We start from the raw sequence: 11,982 nt of genomic DNA, 5'->3' as shown, positions 1-11,982 counted from the left end.
TAAGACGCAATTGACTTAGCTGGTCAAAGATATGCTGGTCAGAACTGTCAAAACCAATCATACTTTTGTTATTCAGCTATTCAATTTCACACTTGCACTTTTGAGTTTAAAAAATGTCTAAGCCATTTAGAAACTCTGTTAAATATAAACATGTGCGCTAGCTACAACAACATTTGGGGAATTACACTATAAGTATGAGACAATTTGATATAATGCTAATTTTAACATACTTTGTTTACAAAACTGAGGCTGCCATTTTCATCCACCACCACAGCAGTTGTAGGGGGAACGGGCTCAAGAAATCCATGAAACACAGCCTCTCTGTCATGGAAGACATTTCTCTTGTGGGCCTCTATGTCACAGGTAGCACAGAGGAACTCCATGTCCAGTGGTACACAGTCCAGGCACCTGATCACAGCTTCTACAGCACAGCATCTGTGACAATTTTGGATGAATACTCTCTCGGCTGAGAGCTTTGCATCAAAAAGCATAGGCCTAGCAGTTTTCATTCTCACATCTGTGAGAAGCTGCCTTTGTTCCCAAGCAGAAACCATTCTGTCTGTTCCATCCAGAACCTGACCTGCAGTTATGGTGTCCCTTAACTCGAGTCTTGTTTCTAAAAAACAAAAATATACATTCACTTGTCCTTAAAAGGGCTATACTCATGATTATGATCACACACAAGTATATATCAGTTATACTGTGAGTCTGTAGTGGAACTGACAAAACATAATGCTTGATTATGATTAAATAAATGGTGGAAATTGGAAAATGTAGTGTAATGATACTACTGTAACACTCAGTATTCTCACCAAGACTTGCCAACTCTTAATCTTCTATCTGAAGGCCTTCCTCATGCACAGGATCCCTTCTTCTGGATTGAGAAGCAGCTGCAGAGACAGTCATTTTGCTTAACCCTTTGATCAATATAACATGAAACCAATTATTTTTCAAATGAAAATATTCCATAAGGACTGGAGGCAAGGAAACTAAGCAAAAATTCTTAAAACATAAGTAAGGATTATCAGTCGCATGCTAATCACAGATAATCGCAGAATTATGTACTATATAAATATGTACGAGTATCGTACGAATTTGACAACTTGTTAAATCATGTGAATTATGAACTATGTTCGTACTGATTGGGCTATGGGTTTTGTAAGAAAAGGTTTAAGAAACAACAAATGCTTTTATAAAATGTTTGATTTAGGGTTAAAACCAACACATACATACCATTGTGAATATTTGCCTTTGCAGCTGTCCGTCTCCTCGGTTTACTTGTCCTCAAACAATAATGAGCTGACTGAGTCCGAAAGGCCCTTTTGGTCTTTTCAGCTGAAAAAGAGAATCATTATGAATAATATATAGGATTATTTAAAGGAAAAAGTACAGATTTAACTTACAAATATAGGATGTTACATTATTAAGCATTAAAAGCATGCTAAGTGTTGTGGTTAATATGCATTTACAACAAATATCACTTTAAAACTACCAATACTGAGGTAAAAGCATGGTAAGTTTTGTGATTACTGTCCTTTACTACACCCATCACAGTAAAACTAAGGTTACTGAGGTTTAAAGCATGGTAAGTTGTGTGGTTACTGTCCTTTTACCACACCTATCACAGTAAAACTAGGGTTTCTGTAGTAAAAGCATAGTACGTGTTGTGGTTACTGTGCATTTACAATAAGTATCACATTAAAACTACCAATAGTGTGGTAAAAGCATGGTAAGTTTTGTGATAACGGTCTTTTTCCTACACTTATCACAGTAAAACTAATGTTACTGTGGTAAAAGCATGGTGAGTGTTGTTTTTACTGTGCTTACTACAAATACAACTTTGGAACTTATTGTATTACTTTAAACCTGATATGAATATGATTAACTTATTAAAGTTCTAGGACTATAACGTCACGTGACAGCAGTTTAATCTCCCTGTTTTGAATTAGAAAGCAATGAAACGCAAAACCTCCGTGGAGATGACAGATATAATGCAGTGACTGAACGTGAGCTAATCTGATTAATATCGACAAACAGAAAATACATTAGCCTATATCAAACATTATAAGGACAGCGTATTTACGACTACTTACCAACATCTTGCACACGTGAACTACTGCCAAATATCGCGATGTGTCCGGAATGAGACTTCTTCAGCGCAATTTCCTAGTGATAAAATATAATTTTTTAAATATCAATAAAAAACAAAGCAATCCAGCTTCCCTGGCAATAAGACCGAAATAATAACATTAAAATAAATACACAAACCATGATAAGACCTCGTGAATAAATGTTGATTAAACAGCTCTCTGTAGCCTGACAGGCAGAAAGAATCGTGCTGTGATCAAGAAAGATGCTTCCCATTGAAATACGTTAGTTTAAAAAACGTGCTGATATCACGAAAATGACGAAATAAATAGGCTAAATAAATAAATCCGTGTCAAACGAATCAATAGATTAAATTACGTGACCAACAGTCGCATAAAGTGACGGCATCAGCGTCACAGTCAGTGACGAGGGCATCACCGTTGATGGACAGTTGATTTCCTTTCGTCTAAATCCGACGATGAGGGATTAACATGAATGTCTATCTGACGGACCCCCGCGTCGAAAAACAACGTCAAGGGTACACCTCTTTCGTTGAAACTTGACGCCAGGGGTCCTTGGCCATGCTTCAGACATTTGACGAGTAGGGATATGGTCACCAAAGTTTACCCACTGTAAGCACGGTCAAATAAGGAAATAAGCTATTTCACCTATTTAACGCTTACATTTTTTAAATCTGATAACACCAAGCATGCTTTCAAATTTTTAGAGGCTTCTGGACCCTCTTGACCTCTGGTCCTGGTAAGCCTGTTAATTTATCCACCCCTGCCTACCTCAGCTACCCTTTATACAGAAAATGTATGGTTTAGCTGGTGGAATCAACGGTTCCTTAATGGTGTCAATTAATATGAATGAAAACATGTCCCACCTTCCTACATACTTTGTGCATCACATTACAATATATCATTTGATGCATTGAAGATTTCATATGATTGGCTAACCCACAAGGTGAATGGAAAGACAAACAGAAATAATGGTATACTTAGATTTATTTGAACACAGCTTTTAACAAAAATCAATAATAATTAAAATAAATAAAAAAACAGCATGACAGCATGTTAGGGTGGAAACCATTGAAAGTGTGTAACGCGGCTCCTCCTCATCTAAAGTAGTCACATCCGCAAGCAGGATGGCTGTGCCCGTAATGGCAAACTTGACATTTCATAGCAGGTATTTAACTCATTGAATTACAGACCAATGTGTGACATTACACATGGTTGGCACCTGGTGAGAACTGGCAGGTCGGCTCCCATGTCTCCTCCCAGATTTTTCCACTGTAAGTATCAGTAAAAAAAAATAACATTAGAACAGTGAAAAACAGGAGCCATTTTAACAATAGTTTCACAGCATAAATATTTTCAAAAAATATTGTACGGTCTTGTATTTCATTGTTTTTATAAAACCTATACATATATAGTGCTTGATGAAATGTAACAGATAAACATCAGCCACTCTCATAGATAAAGTCATAGAAAGTCAATAGCTGATATCAGTCAACAAGGATGATCTTGGCCGATACTGATGTTCTGCCAATATATTGGTGAATGTCTACTTCCTACATAGACATTACACAGGGGGAATTATGCATAGTACTGAAAAGAGCAAGTGGCTAAATCCTGTAGACAATATTTGACACTGCATTTAATCCACCCTATACCAACAGTGTAACCAATAGTGTAATTAATATACAGATAGGTCTACAATTACAATATTGTGCAATATTTCAAGCAATTTTTGTTGATTTAATCTTGATTACAGCTCATGAAAACCAAAAAAATAAATCAACTCACTATATTATAATAAAGAGGAATACAGAAATGTCGACCTTTTGAAAATAAATGAACAAATCTGACTTATCAAAAATTGTTAATGCATACACTCTATACTTGGTGTGGCTGCTTTTGCACAAATTACTGCATCAGTGTGGTGTGGTGTGGAGGCCATCAGTGTATGGCATTGCTGAGGTGTTATAAAAGCCCATGTTGCTTTGATAGTGACCTTGAAGTTGTCTGTAATGTTGGGTTTGGTTTCTATCATTGTCCTCTCTATGGGGTTCAGGTGAGACGAGTTAAGCACAGCAATACCATGCTAAGCAACCCAGTTACTAGTCTCAGCCTCAGACGTCACGCCCACGGAACGTTGGCTAAACGTCTGATGCATATGGTACACTTAACTGGAAACACTTCAGGAATGTCGAAGTCGTCATCTGATTGGTTGAATTTTATCGGATTTCCGGGGGGGCGGGAGTGTCGTGTTTATTTTCGGTCCGCCGGGAAACAAAGCGCAGACGTGTGATTGCGTTTCCTACTGATTTACTCGGTGTTTTGATCAGATGTGGTAATGCAGACGCCATTGTTGTTATACGTGCACGAACAGATCAATGACTTACTGCTTGTTTTCTTCTCCTTTGATTTTTTTATGCTGACTGACTTGTTGCACGCCGGTCTGTTGTTGTGGGGACATTTCCACGCGTCGAAACGTGACGCTGAACGAAACGAACTGTAATTGGTTGTTTGACATGTCGGTCAAACGGCCTTATGGGCGGGCCTTGACCAAAGAAAGCTGCTATGAATTCCAGACCTTCAGCCGTCAGTCTGAAGGTCTGGCTACGCGAGACTACCCAGTTACTAGCAGTTTTGGCCCTGTGGCAGGGGCAGAGTCCTGCTCGAAAAGGATATGAGCATGTACATAAAGCTCGTCAGCAGATGGAACCATGCTCTAAAATCTCCAGGTAGAAGGCTGCATTGACGCTGGACCTAAAACCTAGTGGACATGACAATTCTTTCAATGCTGCTTTTTGGTTGCAAAACTTTGAGACCCACCTGTACATTTAAAGTTGTGTGTGCTACAATATAAATTTCAACCTTTATCCACTACCTATGAGACGGTAAAAAGTGGAAACAGAGTACATGTATGAAGGCAATATAAACCAATATAAAGCAGTACTTACCACGCAGAGCAAGGTAACCATTTCACCCTTACTTCCTCTTGCCCCTACAGAAAGACACAAACATATAATCAGGTTTTGAATTTCATAATTTTTAGGCCAAGGCCACTTGGCCTTCAGTTGAACTTAAATGGACTCAAATTACCAATGCTTAAATGGTCAGTATTTTGTGATATGTGAAATGCCAGATGAGCCACAGACAATGGAGAGATGATCAGACAGCCTAATGAAAAATATATTTCTTACCTCATTTATCCTTCGTCCTGTTATGGAGTCATATTTGAAAACTTTTTGCCTACTACATTTCCGGCAACCTTAAAATGACAAAAATAATAATAATAATATTAATTAACCATAAATATAAAAAAACTAGAAATTAAACTTAAATTCTTAGTTTCATAAAACCTGGGGAACAACTTTAAGCATTGTCCTTGAACTTTGAAAACGTCAGAAAATACAGCTAAATAACTAAAGAATACATATATAAAGGGCCATTCACACCAAAAACGATAACTATATAAAAAAAAATATTGTTCTCGTTAATATGATAAACTATAACGACATTGAGAACAATATCGTTGGGGATCGCTTTTAAAGCGATTTTGAGAACAATAAAAAGAAAAGCTAACAACCAATAAGAACCTATCACATCTTAGCCATCACATTTATTAACACAAGGTGAGACTTTGCTTATAGCTGGTCAGTCTGTCTGGACGCTTTTATCGTTATAGTTATAGTTCCTGGAATGAACTGCTCTTTAGCCATCAGATTCATTGATTTCATAGCCGAAATTTAGCCTAATTATCCTACTGCCTAGCCCAAAGGTTATTGAAGCAGATTGTGAACAGTGATAGGGGGGGATAAGCTACCTGGGCTGCCCACTGATGTGTGTGTGAGTGTGTGTGTGTGTATTCATCTCTCCTCAAGCTCATTGCTTTACTCCTAAAGTGTGCGTGTTCAGTACTGAAAGGTATGCATGCGAGGACAAACTCCTTTGTGTATCAGACTGGCCACTGAAAATTACTCACTATTAACTACGGTAATTGATTGCACTTAAATTTACCTAAAGATTTCTGTATTTCATGAATAATGATTACAAAAAGGAGAAACTCATACATGGTGTGCTAAGACCACAGTTAACTTACACTTTCGTTTTTTTGGGGGGGGTTGTTCCTTCACAGGGAGAGAGACAGGGTGTAAATCTAAAATATAAAATGTCTCCTTTTCCTGGGCCTGGGCCTGAGGGTGTGGCTCGGGGAGGGCCTGAGGGTGTGGCTCGGGGAGGGCCTGAGGGTGTGGCTCGGGGAGGGCCTGAGGGTGTGGCTCGGGCAGGGCCTGAGGGTGTGGCTCGGGCTGGGCCTGAGGGTGTGGCTCGGGCAGGGCCTGAGGGTGTGGCTCGGGGAGGGCCTGAGGGTGTGGCTCGGGCAGGGCCTGAGGGTGTGGCTCGGGGAGGGCCTGAGGGTGTGGCTCGGGGAGGGCCTGAGGGTGTGGCACGGGCAGGGCCTGAGGGTGTGGCTCGGGCTGGGCCTGAGGGTGTGGCTCGGGCTGGGCCTGAGGGTGTGGCTCGGGCAGGGCCTGAGGGTGTGGCTCGGGCAGGGCCTGAGGGTGTGGCTCGGGCAGGGCCTGAGGGTGTGGCTCGGGATGGACCTGAGGGTGTGGCTCGGGCTGGGCCTGAGGGTGTGGATCGGGCTGGGCCTGAGGGTGTGGCTCGGGCAGGGCCTGAGGGTGTGGCTCGGGCAGGGCCTGAGGGTGTGGCTCGGGCAGGGCCTGAGGGTGTGGCTCTGGCTGGGCCTGAGGGTGTGGCTCGGGCTGGGCCTGAGGGTGTGGCTCGGGCAGGGCCTGAGGGTGTGGCTCGGGCTGGGCCTGAGGGTGTGGCTCGGGCTGGGCCTGAGGGTGTGGATCGGGCTGGGCCTGAGGGTGTGGCTCGGGCAATGTCGTCATGGAGTTCCCTACAATATTGCATGTGAATGTTAATTTTCAATATTTCACCATCATAAAAAAAACAGGCATGACTTAAATTACACAAATCCTACCTTCTTTGATCAATACAAAATTGTAGGCCTTTCTCATGGTGGCCACAATTTTTAGGTTGTCCTCAGTGGGTAGCAGATGGGTCACCACATCAGACACCCACTTTCCAGAGGCCTTATCTTTCTTTGCGAAAAAGAGAATTGGGACATAGCCCAATGCACTTAGTTTTTTCACCTGTAATAAATAAATGCAGACAGCAAACATTAGTTATTCCCACTGCATTACTTTCCACCCTATTGAAAAAAAAAAGGAAATTCCCTTGCCCTATCACAAAATATTAATGAAAGTGAAACAAATCATATTGCTTAATGAAATATGAGCATTTCTACTTACTGCAATATGGGCAGAGTCCACCACTCTTCCCGCATTTCTGTTTTTTAGGACACTTTCCCCCCACTTCCTGTCCAGGGTCACTTTTTTGGCCACTACTTTCTTCTTTTGGGAGATGGCTGCGAAACAAGAGCTGCAGGTTTTGCGGCTCACCTGTGTTGGTAAAAGTATACCAAAGTGAGACATCAGATCCACAGTCACAGAGAAGAAGTAGAATTAATATACAGTTTAATTTGGCTGTATACAGGAAAGAGAGGAACACACGAAGCACAATGCAATTCAGAATATGCGTCTCTAGATTGACACAGGATTATTATTATTATTATTATTATTATCATACAGTGAAAGTGGCAGATGTAGGAGACACCCAGGCTAAATCAATGTTGCCTATGGCATTTGGTGCAAAACAAGCAATCAAAATTGATATCAACCAGACGCCTTAAATTATCACTGTTTTGTAACACAGAACACTTATCATACAGGGTCGTTTAGTAGGAGTATACTTTATAGTGTCCAAATGACCTAATAAAGAGAAATGTATAACATTTAAAACCACATATTTGAATATTGGACATAATGCTCTATTCGACTTTCCCTCACCTGGTTAGGTGCTTGGCAGGAGGGGCAAGGCCTGAACTTCTTTCGAGACATTTTGAAATCTACACCACACACACACACACATTTTCTAGAGTGCACTTTAGACAGTGTAAACAAACACAACACAACTTATTGGCATAATTGCTTTCTACCAAAACAATGAGAACGATTGAGCAGCTAACTTTAAGGTTAACTGTTAGCTAATTTAGTGTCACTGCAACAATAACCATGCACTTATATCAGTCTCTATGGCATGAATTTTCTACAGTGCACTTTAGAGTGCACCTATTTTGGAAGCTACTATATATATATATATGAATCAGTCAATAATTTATGACAGGATTACTTATTACATTATTTATGTATATATAAATTGTTTTATTTCATATTGAAAAATGTTGATGAGATACAATGTAGTAATTAATTTGTATTGTTAATACAATGGATTTTTAACAATTAGGCTGTCAAACAAACCAATCTGGCAACACCGTTCTTCATTCTGAACATTTATAATGTTGGATAGTTGAGGCCCGGGCTATGTAATAAAAATCTGAAAATCTTACATTCCCCTATGATTGTACCTTACATGATAATATGCGACAAAAATGAATTTGAATTCAATTAGCTAACTTTGCTAGCCTGCACATTTGGTGCAGAAAGCTATATTTTTTATGTCTTCTATCAGTTCTTGTCATAAAAAAGGCCAACTTACAAATCTAAAGTTTCTAAACACAATTTCTGTCCTGATCCAACAGTTTTTGATGTGTAAATGTAAGAATAATATCCATCTCTATTAATTAACCCTTCTACTTACCGAGTGGAAAATCGCAATGGACCTTGGGATCGCCCATACGGTGACGTCAGCGTTATTAATTGAGAGGATTTAATAAAAATAATAATTAAAAAAAAAATGGTTAATTGAACACAATCGTAGCATATTAAAATCAACAAACCTCCGATAAAAATACGTTATCCAGCATGCTTTAGATAAAGCAGTGTTTACCAATGAGAAGAAAACGCTTAAACTGCATACTTGCACGCGCATTGGAGCGTTGTTAAACTCACCTTTTAATTACGTTTTACCTGTAGTTGAGCGTTGCTTTGGTCAAACTCACCTCTGAATGCCGTTTTACCTGCAGTTCAGTGTTGTTAAACTCACCGCTGAATGTGGTTGCACACCATGTGCGTTGTTAAACTCACCGCTGATGAACGCGCTAAACTTTTGAGGGCACTTTGATATCAGATTGCGAGGGTTTTTAAACATCAAACACCAGTTGGAGGGCCAGATAAAAATTATCTGGGTGCCGCCATTTTAATCCCTGGCATAGATCATTTTGGTAGCCTATTCCTTTTTATTTTTATTTATTGTTGTCTCGACCCACAAGGCAGACAACGGGTTGCGGTGTGGTGATCGACCCAAGACGTCAAATTTCAACGCTGTTGAGTTCTATAGAAGTCTATGGGACTGCCCCGCACGTTGAAAAATGAAGCCGAAGGTATACCCAGTGCGTCAAAAAAGTGACGCCAGGGTCCCTTGGCCATGCGTCAGACATTTGACGAGTAGGGAGTGAGACTGTGTTGCGCATGCAGGAACATGGTAACACATTACAACAAATGCGTATGCATATATCACCTCGATTAAATTTAATATTTCCTTTGATTCATTCATGTCTAACTGACACCATAAACTTCACAATATAGACTTTAACAACCAAGCACATTTCTGTTTTCATCTTAAAGAGAGAGTGCATCAATATCAAAGACACCTTCTCACATATAATTACGGACTGATCTGACTCTATATTGAGCGATTCACCGTTGTAACAGCATATTCAATTTATGACTTACTACTTCAACTCATACAATAGTTTGTGCATGTATTTGCAGTTATATCATACCTGAAGAAATTTTCAGTTAGTTATTTTCTATATATTTTCATATATAATAACATTATATATATATATATATATATATATATATATATATATATATTTTTTATTGAAATAAAATTTCAAACATACAATCATCACAGTACGTAAACAAATATTATACAACAAACAATAAATAAATACAAGAATAAAATTAATACAAAAAATAAAAAAATAAATTAAATAGACAGGCTTACAATCTTATTTATAAAAATAAAAAGATTTTTCTATTTTCAACTGAAAAATTTTGAATATAATTCAGTAATTGACATAGCTTTCTTATTTTTAACCCATTTAAGAGACTCAAAATATATATCAGTTTCAATTTGGAAAAGTTTAAAACATGGCCTTGACTTGGAAAATTTAGCTTTATGAATATGGAACTTGCCCAATAAAATAAAAAGATTTACAATATTACATAAAGTTCTATCTCTACAATCAAAATATGTAATAATCTGTTTCCCTTCAAGCGTTATTGTATTCTTTGTTTTAAATGTCACATAATTTTCAACATTTTTCCAAAATGTAATGCAAAATGAACAACCATAAAAAAGATGAGTTAACGATTCTTGTTCTGTCTTACAAAAACTACAAAGATTATCAACAGGTTTAAATTTTGAAATAAACAAATTTGTGGGATATATATTGTGTAATATTTTCAAATGTAATTCCCTAACTTTGTTTGTGATACAAAATCTAAAAGGAACAAGCCACGCTCTATGCCAATTAATCTCAGAAAAGTGCGAATTCCAGAAAAATTTCCCACGAGGTGTTATTTTCTTTAAATTTAGAAAGCATTTTCTGATATGCTTATTTGTACAATTGCTACTCATAACATCCATACCGTTTATATAAAGAGTCAAATTAATACCAGGAACTTCGTTTTGTTTATTATAACTTTTCATTAATTCTAATATACCATTAGGTATAGACTTGAAAACTAAGTTATATTCTTTGAAAGTTATTGGGAATGCCTTTTCCCTGAGAAAAGATTCATAGTTAAGTAATTGGTTATTACCATCAAAAAGGTCTTTTAAAAAAATGATATCTCTATCGATCCATTTCTGCAAATAGAGTGACTTGTTCCCTCTAGTGATGCATTCATTATTCCAAACGATGGACTTATGTGGAGAGAAGTTGTGAGAATGACACAGCTTCCAGGCCAAAAGTGCTTGTTGATAAAAATGGGATAGTTTTAGCGGCAATCTTGTAATATTATAGTCACATTTTAATAAAAATTTTAGGCCTCCTACACTATTAAAAATGTTGTTGGGGATAAAGTACCATAAGGACTCAGGTGCTCTTAAACATTCCTTCAACCATTTCACCTTAAAGGTATAATTTAAGTCACAAAAGTCCAAAAGTTCAAATCCACCTTCATCCTTAGAACCAGAGAGCACCGCTTTTTTTAAATGATGGTGTCTGTTTTTCCACACAAAATTTGTAAATATGGTATTTATATCTTTACATATTGAATCATGAACATTAAGAGAGAGAGCAGGATAGACAAATCTTGAAATTCCTTCTGCTTTAGTCAAAAGAATCCTTCCTAAAATTGAAATATCTCTTTGAAGCCATAAATTTAGAATTGTTTTAGTTTTCTTCAATTTAGGTGAAAAATTTAGTTGTTGACGTTCCCTGTGATCCTTACAGATATGAATACCTAAATATTTTACACATTTCTTAACAGGTAAGTTAAACATTTTTTCCTCATCAGTCTGGTACAGGCATAAGATTTCACATTTAGATTTGTTAAGCTTTAAACCTGAAGCAGCCGAGAATTGGTCAATGAGAGTTATAGCATTATCAATCTGATGTTTGTCACTCAAAAAGAGAGCTGTATCATCCGCTAGTTGAGTTACTCTGATTTCCTTACCAAAAATAGACAATCCTTTAATAATAGGACTATGTTTAATATGTAATGACAATAATTCAACCACCAGCAGGAACAAAAACGGAGAAATAGGGCAGCCCTGGCGAACTGATCTCAGTACAGGAAATCTTTTGGTGGTGTTTGGATATAATATTACAGAACTATCAATA

The 11,982-nt window shown here is 38.0% G+C and overlaps 1 long non-coding RNA gene across 2 annotated transcripts; it reads right to left on the bottom strand.

The window, feature by feature from the left end:
- Nucleotides 1–288: 288 nt before the first annotated feature.
- LOC143715505 (uncharacterized) lies at nt 289–2,161 on the bottom strand. Of its 2 annotated transcripts, XR_013195780.1 has the most exons (4): nt 2,094–2,161; nt 1,234–1,335; nt 813–890; nt 289–616 (listed from the first exon to the last, which is right to left on the bottom strand). It is a non-coding gene; the product is annotated as an uncharacterized LOC143715505 (long non-coding RNA). The 2 variants fall into 2 exon arrangements; XR_013195779.1 differs by lacking the exon at nt 289–616 and having other exon boundaries at nt 714–890.
- Nucleotides 2,162–11,982: the final 9,821 nt, after the last annotated feature.

This window comes from Siphateles boraxobius, unplaced genomic scaffold (genome assembly GCF_051911475.1).
Source record: "Siphateles boraxobius isolate OS27281-9 unplaced genomic scaffold, OSU_SipBor_1 6, whole genome shotgun sequence".
Lineage (NCBI taxonomy): Eukaryota > Metazoa > Chordata > Actinopteri > Cypriniformes > Leuciscidae > Siphateles > Siphateles boraxobius.
This window is presented reverse-complemented; position numbering and strand designations above follow the sequence as displayed.